Raw genomic sequence first — 17391 nt, forward strand, 5'->3', positions numbered from 1 at the left:
ACAAGGATCTCAATTCAACTAAAGAGAGAAAAAAGTATTATTACAATTAAGCGTTGTTTTATCGGTTCACAAAACAACGCAAGAAAAATTAAGATTAAATGTGAGAACACTTTCACTGTAAAGGTTTCTGAGAAAGCGAGAGAATGTTTAATATACCCTCGTAATTTTTTGTTCAAATGTTTTTTTAAATTCATTTTAACTTTTCTTGCGGTTTTTTTTTGTTTTTGTTTTAGGTAGGCTACTGTCCCTATTTTCTCTTCATCATGGCGTCTAAGTTCCCAACAAAGAAGGGTGGAGAGGTCGAGCTTCGTACAAGGAAAGGTCATGACATGACCTGGTCATGTGACAAGCATGGTGAGCCAATCAAATTTTACTGTAAGAAACACAAAATTCCTATTTGTCATCCATGCGCTACCAAAGATCACAGTCAGAAACCATGTGAGCTAGACGACATCGAGGATGTCATCTTCGAAAGGAGAAGACAGCTAGATGAAAAACGGCCAAAAGTTCAAGGACTTCACAAACAATTGGAAGCCCTCAGCACGAAAATAAAGACTGTGTCAACGTCTGGAAGTACTCATCTTCGGACAATTGACAACAACATTCAAGATTCATATCACGACAAGATCGATTCTGTTGGAGAATCAGGAGAACAGGATGATTAGGGTTATTAACGAGGAGGCAGATGAGGAAATAAGACTAGTAAATGAGAAGAGAGAAAAACGGATCAAGGATTGCAACACCGAGAGAGAAAATGAGCGACAAATCATCAAACACAAAGAAGCAAAACTTCTAGCAGATGCAAAGAAAATCAGCGAAGTTGTTGCTAAGAAGATCAAAGATCTGACTGATAAGAATCAGCATGTAATAAACACTGTAGAGAACATTGAATCAACCATCACACGTATTAACCAACATGATGAAACATTGGTGAATGAAGCTCCTCAAGTACTTGCATCTATTGATGAAAATTTAAGTTTGAATGTTCATCAAGATGTTAGCGACTGTCTTGACCGAATACAGAATGAAGTTGAGAGAATGAAGTTTGTAGAGAGGGAAGTAGGTGGAGAATACTATGGTAGAATTGGTGGGTATATCGGTAAATGGGAACTTGTCAAGTCAATTCACATTCCATCGGTTGTTAATAACCCGTGTGCGCGTGGTTTAGTCAGTGATGATGAGATATGTGTGCAAGTACGTAACAGTGACATGTATATTACAAACATCAACACTCAACACACAGAGAAAGTCATTGATGGAGGTGTGTGGATTACATCATATGCGCCCATAAACAGTAACGTAATAGTATGTGGTAAGGAGAGAGAAACTGATGATTGCACGGATGGCAGGTTGAATGGATGCATCACTCTCTATGACAGACAATGGAAGGTGATTAGAGACATCAGCATACCAAGGAATGGATACGATAGTCGTGTGTATGTTGATGTTGACAGGGATGGGATGATCATCGCTGGTCAGTTCAATCAGTCTAATATCTACGTCATCAATCCTGCTGATGATAAGATAGTAAACACTATTACGATGCAGGGTAAGGAGGTGTGGGGTGAGATACAAGCCTTGTCATCAGGTGATATCGTTGTGGAGACAGGTGGTAATGGATTCACTGTCATCTCACGATCAGGAGAAGAGAAGGCTGTCATACACTGTGATGAGTGGGGCTGGAGCTCAGAGTGTCTCGTTGACAAACTGACAGACACACTCTACATCGCGTACAGGGATAGAGCGCGTAAGACATACGCAGTTGATCAGGTGTCACGTGATGGTATCATCCAGGCAAGGAGGATCGTGGAATACGTGCAATCATCAGATCGCCCAGTCTACAGCAGTCTATGTCTTGTTACTCCTTCTGGTAACTTCGTAGGGTGTGATGGAGACAAACTTCTTCTCTACAAGAAGACATTAATCTTGTAAATCATCTAGACTATCAAAGGAATCATATCGGATTTGTAAGAGAAATATAGACCAGAGATTTGTTTTCACTTTTACTTCCATTTCAATTTACGTCATTCTAGCTCTATATGTACGTGACTACATTCATATACACATGGCAATGGTGTGTATAATGTTGTATCAATCCATATCAAATAGAAAACTGTCGCTAATGTCCACTCCGTCTACATTTAGGTCTGTAATGAATGCACTCAGATCCAAATGAATAGTACTCGTAACCTGAACAAAATAAATGCAAAATGTGTTAACGAATTGCCTACTTGAACCAGATGGTTATTGTAGAAAGTATTTTAGAATGGCTGAATTCAGTATTGAACGTGTTAATAACTGATTTCTGTGAAGTGAACCCGATCATTTACCAAACAACATTTCGTTCAATTTCATTCGATGTTATTCTCCTAATAGTGATCGGGTTATTCCTCGATTAAAATTGCTCTCAATTTTAAGGTATTTGATTCGAATCAATTCATCAGGACCCCATTTCATAAAAAAAATGTTGGCTATGAAAACAACTCTTGCTAAAATGTCAATTACCATGACAACAATAACGATTCTGCTTCCTGATTGGCTGATCCAATGAAATTTGATATTCAAACTGGAGTTGTTATCATAGCCAGGTTTAATGAAATGGTACCCTGGTTGATTTGATTTTTTTTTATTCTGTGGTAAAAAAAAAAAAAGTGGGAAGGGGTCAAAACTGTATGAAATAGAAGTTTCGTAATGTACACAACCCCCCCCCTCATGAAGTTAGATTAAAATAAGATAAAATCTCGTAAATAATGGTGTTAATTTCATAGGGTTCTTGTTTAGTCTACATTCATATGACAATATGAAGGGAAAGGGATAATGTTTCCCGTATAATTCTTTTTTTCGCCAATAAAATATTCTCTAGTCATGTATAACAAAATAGGTGAGATTTTTCTCAAAAATATTTAGCACACGGTATATTCATCATATTCCTGAAAGAATTGCATCATATTACTTATTTCAATCAGTTCATTTTTCTTCGCTTGTACAACTTTATTTTATCCTCATATCGCTTAATATTTTCAACATAGATTACTGATTAATTGTATCCCTACACGAATAATATCATCTTACACATTGGCTACCTGACTTTCAAATCTTAAGTAACAATGATATGGAAGTGAAACATTTTTTAAAAATAGGTATTTGTGTCGACGTTCTGTAATGATGTGTTCGCATTACTACGTTCAGTTATGTTTATCAACATCATGAAATTATGTCAAATTAATTTCATTATAAAGATCATATGTCAATAAAAAAAAACACATGATAGGCTAGCGTACAATGCTGTAAATAAATAAAACAGGAATCTATTTTGTTTAACAGACAGGATTAGATAATTTGTCAAATATCTGCCCATAATGTAGCTTTTGTTCGTGGTTTCATGTTAATATAATATATAACTCGATTCAATCCATTTGTTTATTTTGTTTCTATTTTAAATTGTGTTTAGTGTGTAAACTGGAAGTCTATTCCAGAGGCATTAGCTAAAGTGAATATTCTTAAGATGAAAATGGTTGTATTCTTCTGATCATAATTTATTTACATTGTAGTAATCCTTATACATGTGCCCCCTATATCTCTCTCTTCAAGTTTACCCCGACAAAAAATGATTTGAATAAAAAGAGAAAAATCCAACAAGCATAACACTGAAAATTTCATCAAAATCGGATGTAAAATAAGAAAGTTATGACATTTTAAAGTTTCGCTTAATTTCACATAACAGTTATATGCACATCCTGGTCGGTATGCAAATGAGGAGACTGGTGATGTCATCCACTCACTATTTCTTTTGTATTTTATTATATGAGATATGAAATATTCTAATTTTCTCCTAATAGTCAAGTGAAACAGTGATTAATTCCTCACTGAACATGTGGAATTAGCATTGTTAATACTATATGGTTCAGTCAAGTCTGTCCCTATGGTCAAATCTGTGAAAATGAAATATTGTATAATTCAAACAATAAAAAAAAAAAAAGAAATAGTGAGTGATGGACATCATCAACTGACTCACCTAGTTGTGCATATCACTTTTTTGTGAAAAATAAGCGAAACTTTAAAATGCCATAACTTTCTTGTTTTACATCTGGTTTTGATGACATTTTCAGTGTTATGCTAGTTTGATTTTTCTCTACATATTCAAATCAATATTTTGCTGGGGTGGACTTGACCTTTAACCCCCAAATTAGCCCTTTTACTGTATAATACGACATGGGTATCCATGTTGCTGTAATAAGTTGTATATAAATCGTTATTGTTCAAGGTGTGTTGTTTTAAGGTAGGAGTATATCATTTTTCAAAAGAAAAAAATCCAACCGAATTTATTCTTACAATAATCAACTTTGTACAGGTTAAGTTTAGCTAGAGTTTACGCTTTATTTCAACTATCAATTCAATTGCCCGTTATTGTCTATATAGTATATAGGTTATTGAAAGTTCGTTCCTAAAAATGGAACGGGATATAGTGCTATATGTCTACATTTTCTTCCGGTGATATGTCAGATCTAACGATTTTTCTTGTTTTTGATTGGCTGAGAAGCGCTGTTACTATGGGTTATGTCAAATGAAACGCTTGACAATCCAAACTTTTTTTTTATTTGCTCAATATTTGTTGTTTGATCTTATACAGCTAATTACAATTTTCTTCATAAAACTAGGAAAACTAATGTACATAATGAACATTTATATTATGATATAACATGTATAATGTGATGATTTTAGTATCTATTATTTCAAGTGTATATTGCAAGATGAGTATAAACTATACTTTTTGTTTTTAAAATGATATATTTTCATTATACTTTGTTGTGAATTACTAACACTATTGAATAGAAAAAAAACAACGTTTGTTGATGTATAGATTTAAATCGAGACGAAATTATTCTTACCTACTTGAAAGCTGAAAATAGTCAAGAGAAAATAGTTCGGAAATATCTTTCTTTACTGTGAGTTAATGTATTTAGTAAATTTCGAGAATTTTTTGCCAATGCAATATACAGTGCGTCCCACAAAAAACGAAACCGAGATTTATCGATGATTTATCATAACTTAATCACCAATAAAATAGACAAATGACCTACCATTGTAAAGCTTAGAATCTCTTCTTTCATCTGCAATTACTTAAATAATTTTTTATTCACGCATGAGTGAGTAAAAACAATTTGAAGAGGGGATACCAAAAAGTCATTTGGCGGGCTGTATCTGGATTTCAAAATAGAAAACCGCATTTTGAAAAAGTTCAATATCTGCTCTTTAAATTGATACCTCAATTACAGAAAATGGTCAAGAAATAACACAGTTCTGGTTATTTGAAATAAGGTTTGAATTTCAATAATTTCATAAAAGGAAGAGGTTTTACAGGCTAGCGTTCAAACTCACTCGACACTCCGTTTTAGTGACTATCAGCCATGCATTAAGTCTTTTGTTAACTGTGCACTGGCTTCTGTGGGAAACCGGTGAAAACACGTTTATTTAATGAAATTATGGAAATTCAAGCATTGTTTCGAGGGAACAGAACCTTTTTACTTCTTGACAATTTTTTGTGATTAAGGTATCAAATAAAAGAGCAGATATTTAACTTTTTAGGCATGTGATTTTCTTTTTGAAATTCAGATACCCCCGCCAAATGAGTTTTTGGTATCCTTTCTTCATATTGTTTTTGCTCACTCATGCGTGAATGAGGAATAATCTAAGTAATATCAGATGAAAGAGGATATCCTAAGCTTTACATTGATAGGTCATTTGTCTATTGTATTTATGATTAAGTTATGATAAATCATCGCTAAATGTCGGTTTCGTTTTTTGTGGGACGCACTGCATAGTGATTTATAAATTACTGTTCTAATTATCAACCGATCGGAAGAAATATCTAAGATTTTAAATTGATCAAAAATACATGGTGTATTTTGAAGTTATTATCATAGTTATGAAGAGGGTGTTTTTAATACACAAATGATCACGTACTATTATAATCAAGAAATTTTGTCAGCATAAATGAAAATAAATGTCAAACAAAATACCGACTTTACATGCTCAATATATGATATTTAATATATACAGCTGATTATAATTCGCTTCATAAAACTTGGGAAACTATTGTACATAACATGCATAATGAACATTATTATGATATAATGTATATCATGATATCTATTATTTTCAAGTGTATATTGAAGGATGAGTAGAAAGTATAAGTTTGCTTTTGATATAATATATTTTCATTATTTTTCATACTTTGTTGTGAATTACTAACATTGTTGAATAGGAAAAAAAAGCCAATGCTTGTTGTTGTATAGACTTAAATCAAGACGAAATTAATCTTAAATACTTGAGAGCTGAAAATAGTCATGTGAAAATAGTTAGGAAATATCTTTCTTTACTGTGGGCTAATGTATTTAGTATATTTCGAGAAATGTTTGCCAATGCAATATATATATGATATAGTTGTATAAAAATTACTGATCAAAACACCAATTATCAACCGATCTAACTATCTCTTTACTATGGGTTATCTACTACATTTCGAGAAAAGCTTACCAATCCACAATCAGTTGTATGCACATTATTCATCTAAAAACCAAGTATCAACCGATCTGAATAAATGCTTAATATTTTTAAACTGATCGAAATCTTTGCATTTTTTTTTAGGTCATTATCATGGTGATGGGGAGGGTGATTTTAATGCACAAAATTATCATGTGATGTTATAATCAAATAATTTTGTCAGCATAAACGAAATTAAATGTAAAAAAACCGACTCTATATGCAGTTCATATTTGTGATTTACAAATGATTTTATTGGACATGTAGGACTGATGGTAACAGACGAAGGGGGGGGGGGGTGAGAAGATAAAGGGAAAAGAGAGGGGGTGACAAAGTGGAGGGGAGTGAGAGATTTAAAAAATGGAGAGACGAGGAAAGTAAAGATTGAAAAAAAAAGATAGAGAAAAAAATATATATATGAAAATAAAAGGATAAAGAGACGCGGAAAGGAAAGGGATAGAAAAGATGAGAGAGAGGGGGGGGGGGAGAGAAAGATAGAAGAAGGGGAGAGAAAAGAATGGAGAGACAGTGAGAATAAAGACTGAGAAAGAGCGAGAGAGAGAGAAGTGGAGGAGTGAGAAGGAGAAATGGAGAGACAAGGTGAATACAGATGGAATAAGAGAGAGAGAAAGAGAGAAGAAGAAGAAGAACTACCGAGAGACAAGGAACGATAGAGAGAGAAAGGGGGAAGGGGACGGGCTGAATTTGAGTTTGTATTTGTATTTTCCTTTCTTAGGAAACAAAGAAACATTACATTACAAAGTGAAATACATCACAAACCATGTCAATCATAAAAATTCATAACAGAATTGAAGAAAGGATGAATTTGAATTCCGTATAGATAGATCTGGCTTCGTCGAAATTAAGTAAAAGGAAACATAACTGAGGGGCTTGCCAAGAACGAATAGAGATAAAAAAAAAAAATAGAAAAGAGTTAGAGAGAGAAAGAGGGGGGGGGGGAACAATCAGAACGCTACTTTTTTGCTTCACTGGGAAATTTTGTACGATTAAATAATATTAAATTATATTAAAGGGATGATCCAGGCTGAAAATGTTTATAATAACTAAATAGAGTAGAATCCACAAAGCCAAATGCCGAAAATTTCATTAAAATCGGATAACAAATAAGGAAGTTATTGAATTTTAATTTGTCTAATTTTAAATATTTTGTGAAAACAGTTATTTGCATATGGTCATGATTATTCATTAGGTGGGCTGATGATGGGGGGGGTCAAGTATATCTAACACAAAATAATGTATACACTGACAGAGCAACGCACGTTGCTTATTGAATCACCCATTGAAAGTGAATTTCTTCTTCTTTAGAAACCACCCAGTAATGGCTTCCATAAAGTGACAGTGATCTGAAGTCGGGTATCATCTATCGGGAATCCACCTTCATGTCTATCCATTCTACGTCAAAAGATGGCGCTCTTTCATGTCTACATTACACACACATTGAATCACTTGATGAAGATGTGATTTCTGACATTAATAAAATCAGTTGAAATCAGAAGTCCTAGCAGTCTACATTGAAGCTGAAATGAAACGATTGATTTCCGTAATGCTAATACGCTAAAGACACACTCCCTCACTCCTCACTTTTTTCCTTGCACAGAGCAAATATGCAACTAAATAGCTCATGAAATAAATTCGATGAGATTAAGGAATACCCCCCCCCCCCCCCATTGCCCAATTGGCAAGCATACACTGTTACTTTACAAACATGCATGTCAGGTCAAAATTTTTATGCAATAGGAAGATCAAATGAAATATTTTCAAACTGAGAATGTCGTCTTCCATTATAATCGTTGGAGGAATCATGTCGGGTTTTTTTTGGTGAGGCACCGATCCCTTAGATATGACAAATAAGCTGGAGGTTTCGTGTTGAGATAGAAAGGCCAACGCAAAAAGCAGGGTAAAAACATGGTGTTGTGATCATGTATCAAGATGCTCAAAGCTACCCGTCACAGGCTGAAAATAATATAGAGTAATACTCACTTACCAAAATGCTGAAAATTTTCATTAAAATATTATTACAAAATACTGCTGTTAGTGTATTTTAATGGGCTGGTGATATCACGTCCAGTGCCATAGAAAGGACTTTTCAAATAGCGGGTGCTGGGGGATTCGTTAAAAAAATTGTTAACTAGATGATGCCCGAGGGGATTTCGGTAACTAAAAAAAAAGAAGCAAGAAAAAAAAAAAATAATAAATAAATAAATAAATAAATGAATATATAAATAAATAAATAAATAAATAAGTTTCTGCTGCCAAATGTTCCTCTATTTCAATCATTTTTTTTTCTTGTCAACTTGATGGCAATGGAGTGCTTCCTATGTGATAGCATACGCAACACCCTCTGAAAAATCATGAGGGGTGCTTCCGCATTCACCCCAGTACCCCCGCTTCATATTTTATTAAGTTATTAGATTAAATCATATTCCTCTACTATCTGAAGACTTGTTTGCATGATAAATATATTACACATTTAATCAGTAGTCAATTCATGTTTTCCGTTCTTGGTGGACGAAATTTGACGAAATATAATTTTCCAAAAAAAAAAAAAAGAATAAGTGCGGATTAGTCTGCAGGCACAGACCCTGATTAGAACTTCGGCCAACCAGTGTGCCTCCACGCAAAGACTAGCACATACAAAACTTGCTGTTCCAAGATAACCTTCAGTACACAAGGCATATAAGTAGGCTGCACATTAAGACCCTTAACTCGAGTGAAGGGTTTGCCCAGCAGACTAAGTGCGGATAGACATCATCAACTTGTTCATTGTATTGTAGCGAACCCGTCCGCTACGGTTTTTAGTTATAATGCAGTAAACGTAGATGGCGCTATAGCAACGCACTGGTAAGGCAGCTCTCGGAGACTATAAATAGCGGAGTTTCGCGGTGATCTCGTCACTTCGACGCTGGCGGAGGTCGGAGTCGGACGAAGAACTCCCCGCGCTCCTCTCCAACTGGGCTGAATCAAGAAAAGGTTTGGAAATGAACATTGCTCGCTTAATTTCTACTATTGCAAATACAATTCTGGATAATTGGTGACGGTGTTAAAGGTGATAACATGTAAGAGATGCTGAATGTATAATTAAATTATGACCGTTGTCATAAACCAAATGTAATCATCGTCTCCAACCTGTGTGATCTATGGAATCCGATTGACTTCTACAGTATAAGCCTTCCCATAGAGATTATACAGCTCCAATAGAAATCCCCTGTAATTCTATATTTCACCTGTTCACACTACCTCTCAACACTCCACCCCCATATATTTTGGGAAAACGGAACACGCCCGGGTCTCTACATAACGCCATACGGAAACCGCTCGCATTAAGGATGGCTAGCAATTCATCAACAGATGAAGGTGATAGAGGCAAGGGACAGGCCGGCCCCCGAGCATCTAGGACCCGATCCAAGACGGAGGGCCGCCACACAATGGTGTCAGGAGTGGGATGGAGAATGTGAGGACATCTGGAACAGATGGCAGCAATACTTCAGGGGATGAATCAGTTTCTACACATTCTGGAATCAAGTTATCTACCAGTAGGGGAAGAAGGCAGAAGACCGAGGCTCTGATGGAGATCGCACAGATGATGAAAAATCAAGCCAAGCTAGCTCAGGACGAGATGATGAAACAGCAAGCCAATGCCCAGGTTATGATGATGCAACAGGCTAAATCTATGCAAGCACAGATGGAAAAGCTGCTTCTATCATTCTCTAATGAGCAGAGTAAGCCTACCAGACGGATACGAAGAAAACTGAGTACTCGGGGAAGCACAGATAGGTCTACACAAACAGCATCATCAACTGAGGAGGAGGAAGTTCCATCCAATACTACGTGGCGGAATAGCAGAGGCAATCCTATTAATTCGCCAGTACAAAATGCTGCCAGGAAGACGACATCACCAGCGGTGCAACCAACTGCTGTGCGAGACCCTCCAATTGATGACAGTAGGCTCCAGGCCATAATCCAGCAAGCATTGGAAGATACACTCCAACATGGGCATACGTCAAAACCAAGGTCATCACAGGATGCCCAACAGAAGCCTAGGGGTACCCACTTTATCAAGCCAGACAAATATGATGGATGTTCATCATGGACTGATTACAGCCAACATTTCGACTCATGCCGAGCAGTAAATGGCTGGGATGATGAAGAAGCGGGGAGGATCCTGGCATCATGCTTACGAGGTCAGGCACTAAGGCTGCTACGGGAACAAAGGCATATGGTAGGCTTCAATGATCTGAAGAGAATGCTGGCCAATCGGTTCTCAGACAATAAACAGGCTGAGAATCATTTACTAGAGCTGAAGCAAAGACAGAGACAGGAGGGCGAGACACTCAAGGAGCTTGCACAAAGCATCATAGAGCTCACGGCATTGGCCTACCCAGAGCTGGATTTTGATGTCCGTGACAGATTGGCGAAGGGATACTTCATGGATGCCCTTGTGAAACCTAAGCTCAGAGAGGCAGTGTTCAACAACCAGTGTAAGACATTGGATGATATGGTACATGCTGCAGTGGTAGCTGAGGCCTTCCATCATTCTGAGGACCAGCGGAGCAGCAGGAAACCTAAGTACAGCAGGGCAATGACAAAGGAGAATGAGGAAGATGAATCAACCTCCGAACCAATTTCAGAAGTGAAAGCTATGGTAGCTACCTTGAAGGAAGAACTCTCCAAGCGTAATGCTGAGATGACCACATTGAAGGAAGAATTGGTAGAGGCCATCAGGACTGCACTACAGCCACAACCTCAGACTGTGGTACCTAGTGACAAGCAACAGCAGAAGCAGAGAAATTCAGACAAGTTTGATGGTAGCTGCTACTATTGTAGAAAGAAAGGCCACATGAAGAGGAAGTGCAAAAAGAGGATGAGAGACGAGGCTCAGATTCATCAAGCCGAGCAACAATATCAGAGCTCAACAAACGAAGTAAGGTCGCCCCAGGGGGGCATGGCGCGGCCGTGGAACCTGGAAGCACCAGCCCCTCAATACCAAATGCCACACAGCCAATAGTTACAACCAGGTACAATGGAGAAATCAACAAAGGAATTCTGAAGGGCATGTATGTGTCAGTCACTATCGGTGGGACACAGCTGAGTTTTCTGGTAGACACAGGAGCAACAGATACATACATCTCCAAGTCAGGCTATAGGAAACTACAAGAGAAGCCTACAATTCAAACTACTACAGAGAAGGTTATGCTTGCAGATGGCTCACAACTAGAGGTGGATGGAAAGATCCACACAGAAGTGATTATAGGCCAGGGGAAGGCAAGTATCACCCTGATTGTCGCTGATATCTGTAGCGATGGAGTCTTGGGCATGGATAATCTTCTACAGTTAGGAGCAAGGCTTAACTTGGAGACTGCTACAATGGAAACCAAGTGGGGTTCAGTTCAGTGTCGCCATGAAGACAACACTAGAACTTGCTTCCGCATCATAGCTACTGAGATGTACACCATACCGGCAGGCCGAGAAGGCATCATTACAGGAAAAGTACTGGATGGGGTTTCAGATGACGTTACAGGCATGGTCGAAGCATCAAATGATAGACGTCAACTTACACAGAAAGGCATCATCTTGGCCAGGACCCTCGTCAGAACTAGTAATGGAGCAGTCCCAGTTAGAGTATACAACCCTACAGGATCACAACGTGTGATAAAGAAGGGGACAGGGCTAGGATATTTGTCGGCAGTATCAGAACCAGATATCCGAGCATCTCATCTTTCCAGTGAGGAGATTGATCTACCAGAGTATCTGACTGATTTGTACGAGCGGAGTATACAAGAGGTGCCAGAGCAGTACCATGCACCTATTGCTAAGCTTCTGACTACATACCAGGATGTCTTTTCCAAAGGAGACTATGACTTGGGGAAAACCAATCTGGTGAAACATACAGTTGACACCGGACAGACCAGGCCAATCAAACAGAGGCCACGGAAACATCCGTTTGGACAGAGAGATGTAATCAGGAAGCATGTCAATGATCTTCTGGACAGGGAACTCATCGAGCCTTCAGACAGTCCATGGGCAGCCAACATCGTCTTAGTTAAGAAGAAAGACGGCTCCCAGCGCTTCTGTGTTGATTACAGGCAACTGAATAGTGTTACCATCAAGGATGAATATCCTCTCCCTCGTATCGACGAGACCCTTGATGCACTCTCTGGAGCCAAATGGTTTTCAACGTTGGACCTTGCTAGTGGGTACTGGCAGGTAGAGCTTGACTCGGATGCTAAGAGGAAGTCAGCTTTCCTCGCAGATGGGGGACTGTATGCCTGGAAGGTCATGCCTTTCGGCATGTGCAACGCCCCAGCAACGTTTGAAAGACTCATGGACCAGGTATTGAGAGGACTACACTGGGAGACGCTATTGGTCTATTTGGATGACGTGATCGTGTTCGGGAAATCCATTGATGAGGAGATGGCGAGGCTGCAGCAGGTGTTTGAACGTCTAAGACAGACAGGGCTGAAGTTGAAGCCAAAGAAGTGCAACTTGTTCAAGACTTCTGTTTCATACCTCGGGCACGTCGTCTCTGCAGAAGGTATATCGACTGAGAAGGACAAAACAGAAACAATCAGGACATGGCCCAGACCCGAGTCAGTGAGGGAGGTCCGTGGATTCTTAGGCCTTGCATCTTACTATCGTCGCTTTGTTGAAGGCTTTGCCAGAATTGCTAGGCCTCTGCATCAACTGACAGAGAAAGGACGGAAGTTTGAGTGGAACCAGGACTGCCAAGAAGCTTTCGAGGAACTGAAGCACAGACTAGTCACGGCTCCAATACTGGTATACCCTACCGAGGAGGGAAGATTCATTCTGGACACAGACGCCAGCAATGATGGTATCGGCGGTGTAGTCTCCCAGATACAGAATGGCCAGGAACGGGTCATTGCCTATGGAAGCCGAGTCCTAAGCAAACCAGAAAGAAACTACTGTGTAACACGTAAGGAACTACTTGCTGTAGTAGTGTACCTCAAACATTACAAGCAGTATTTGTATGGTCGCCACGTCCAGGTGAGGACTGATCATGGAGCTCTGAGATGGCTGATGAATTTCCGGCAACCTGAAGGTCAGCTGGCAAGATGGCTGGAAGTCATATCAAGCTACGACATTGAGATTATACATAGGGCTGGAAGGATTCACAGCAATGCTGACGCTCTATCACGGAGACCATGCAGGCAGTGTAAGCGAGAAGGAGGCTGCATATACGGAGGAGACACTGGGAATATCAACGTCATCACGTTGAGGAATGACAACCTAGCTGACATCCAAGAGGCCCAGCAGGAAGATCCTTACATAAATCCAGTCAGGAATGCACTGGTGGAAGGGAGGAAGCCATCCCGGGAAGAGGCGACGGCATATCCTTTTAAGGTCAAGGTTCTTCTGGATCACTGGGACCAGCTAGAGGTCAAAGATGGTGTTCTGTACAGAAGGTGGGAATCAGAAGATGGAAGAGATGTCAGGTGGCGTTATGTACTACCTAAAGTTCTGATACCGGAGGTGCTACAGGACCTGCACTCCTCTCCAATGGCAGGACATCTTGGTATGACGAAGACTCTACACAAGGTACAGGAACGTTTCTACTGGGTAGGAATGAAGGAAGAAGTCAGATCCTTCATTAGGCAATGTCCAGACTGCGCTCGCCGACAGAAGGCAGGACCAGGGAAAAGAGCTCCGCTACAGCAGAGGCAGAGTGGATATCCGATGGAGAGGGTCGCCCTGGACATCATGGGACCATTGCCAGTTACTGATGACGGGAACAAGTACATTCTTGTGGTAGCTGACTATTATACAAAGTATGTCGAGGCATATGCAATACCAGATGAAAGAGCTGTAACAGTGGCACGGAAGCTAGTGGACGAATTCATCTGCCGCTACGGAGGAGTTCCTAATGAGATACATAGTGACCAGGGCAGGAACTTCGAGTCCAACATCTTCCAAGAAGTGTGTCAACTACTGGGTGTCAGAAAGACAAGGACGACACCGTACAACCCAAAGAGTGATGGGATGGTTGAAAGGTTCAACCGTACGCTGATCAACATTCTTGCTACCCTATTGGATCCAGAGAAGCACCAGCGGGACTGGGACAGGTATATACCCTACGCCACAGCTGCATACAGAAGCTCCACGCACGACACAATCAAGGAGACTCCAAACATGATGATGTTTGGCCGAGAGGTTTCACTGCCTATCGATTTGCAGTTCTCCAAACAGGATGGAAGAGAGTGGACTGACTATGCTCAGCAGCTGAGGGAGAGAATGGAAGAGACATACCAGAGGGCCCAGCAACGTAAGGGTGTTGAATTGAGACGCCAGAAAAGGAACTATGATCGGAAATCAGATGGGAAACTCTATGAAGCTGGACAGTTCGTATGGCTCCGCAACAATGCCAGGAAGAAAGGAGTCAGCCCCAAATTGTCACCTAAATGGGAAGGTCCCTACCAGGTGGTTTCTAGACTTTCCGACGTGACCTATCGTATCCAGAGATCCCCCAGGAGCAAACTAAGAGTGGTACACTTCGACCGCCTGAAGCTCTACAACGGATATGATGTACCAGAGGCCTGGAGGACTCAGCCAGCCGACCTAACAGACAAGGTGACTACCAATCGTGAACCAGATGTTGTGGATGATGGACAACCTACTCAGGCTTCTACTGAGACTACAGTGGAACCAGGAATTCCATTACCTGATGATTCTAGTGACCCAGACGTCAACCCTTCACGCTATCCTAGGAGGCGGAGAAGGCCTCCAGACTATTTATATTGAACACTCATAACATTCAATCTGCAGATAGATGTGGAACTGTATTCTAGCTGTTTCTAAAACTGACAAATTGTTAATATATATCGTTCTATGGATTTACTGCGTGGTCTAAAAGAAGACGCGAGGATTCTGACGGTTGAAGAATGAACTAATCAGATAGAAGCACTAATCCACACAAACTGTTGAACCAATGTGGAAAACAACCCAATCTATACTGGACTTGTCTATATATAAATGTTTCGCCCTATTTATGTCGTAGTGTAAGTCATTTATTTGTTTTGTGAAACACCACACCATTATCTTTTCGGATAATATTGTTCAAGGAGGTGTCCTCGACTCACATATATTTATAAAACTAATTTTGCATAGAAGCACTCGCTGTAATGTTTATATTCAGAGTTAATGCCCACAGAGTGAACACGTTTCATATTGCTAATGAGAATGATGATAATGTTGCTATCAATGAGAGCTTACAGAAATAAGTTATGGAAGCTGCAGAGAGATTGATTGTACATAGTATCCATATAAGGAGTGTATATAAGAGGACATAACTCTCAGTATGATTAATACAGCGATGCATATAATTCAATACATTTTGGTTGCTTTGTCAAATTGTTTGGAATCCCTCTGCTAATGTGAGGATAAAACAAATGTGAGGACACATTCCTTGAAGAGGGGGGCTGTGTAGCGAACCCGTCCGCTACGGTTTTTAGTTATAATGCAGTAAACGTAGATGGCGCTATAGCATTTGGTGCGTTAGAATTCAATGATCGACTTACGCTACGCACTGCGTAAGGCAGCTCTCGGAGACTATAAATAGCGGAGTTTCGCGGTGATCTCGTCACTCGTCACAACTGGGCGTTGTGGCGTGTGCCTGCAATCCAAGCTGTGTGGGGAAGTTACAAATTGATGCAGAGGTTCGAGGTTCGAGCCCTGGTCACGTCTTTCGGATGGTGACGTTAAAGGTCGGTCCCAGACGTAAATAATCATATCTGATTGATACACGTCTGACAAAAACTAAAATACACACACACGATCTCGTCACTTCGACGCTGGCGGAGGTCGGAGTCGGACGAAGAACCCCCTGCGCTCCACTCCAACTGGGCTGAATCAAGAAAAGGTTTGGAAATGAACATTGCTCGCTTAATTTCTACTACTGCAAATACAATTCTGGATAATTGGTGACGGTGTTAAAGGTGATAACATGTAAGAGATGCTGAATGTATAATTAAATTATGACCGTTGTCATAAACCAAATGTAATCATCGTCTCCAACCTGTGTGATCTATGGAATCCCTATTGACTTCTACAGTATAAGCCTTCCCATAGAGATTATACAGCTCCAATAGAAATCCCCTGTAATTCTATATTTCACCTGTTCACACTACCTCTCAACACTCCACCCCCATATATTTTGGGAAAACGGAACACGCCCGGGTCTCTACATAACGCCATACGGAAACCGCTCGCATTAAGGATGGCTAGCAATTCATCAACAGATGAAGGTGATAGAGGCAAGGAACAGGCCGGCCCCCCAGCATCTAGGACCCGATCCAAGACGGAGGGCCGCCACAGTATATTCATGAAGACATGCAGAGGCCCGTCTCATCAGAACAATGAAAGTGCTTAAAATATCAAAAATCTATCATTTCTTATCCGGTTTCAATGACATTGTCAGTATTTTAATTGTCTCATTTTACTTTTTCTATTCAAATCATATTATATCCAAGCCTGGAATACCCCCTTTAAGCTTCCTTTCTTAGGCACGTCATCCCACATGAAATAATAATATTTGTTGACAACGAAACTACATAATTTTTATCATGTCATCTCTGCCTTCCAGAAGGTGTACGTTTTTCATTGAATCACATGGATCCTTTTAATTTATACATTTTTTTTTATATATCTATATGATACACTGAAATATGAAGAGTTAATGGACGAGGAGTAATGTTCAATACTTAATTATTATATTGCCCCCTTTCCTGTCCAAACGACGGTGTAATATTCGCAACAATCACCCTCATGAACATTTGGTATTTGCATACTATACCAGCATGCTGACAATCACCATGT

The 17391-nt window shown here is 39.6% G+C and overlaps 1 pseudogene; it reads left to right on the forward strand.

Annotated features, from left to right (window-relative positions):
- Positions 1–263: 263 nt before the first annotated feature.
- On the forward strand, positions 264–2196 carry LOC135154456 (uncharacterized; annotated as a pseudogene).
- The last annotated feature ends 15195 nt before the right edge of the window (positions 2197–17391 follow it).

Source organism: Lytechinus pictus, chromosome 6 (assembly GCF_037042905.1).
Source record: "Lytechinus pictus isolate F3 Inbred chromosome 6, Lp3.0, whole genome shotgun sequence".
Lineage (NCBI taxonomy): Eukaryota > Metazoa > Echinodermata > Echinoidea > Temnopleuroida > Toxopneustidae > Lytechinus > Lytechinus pictus.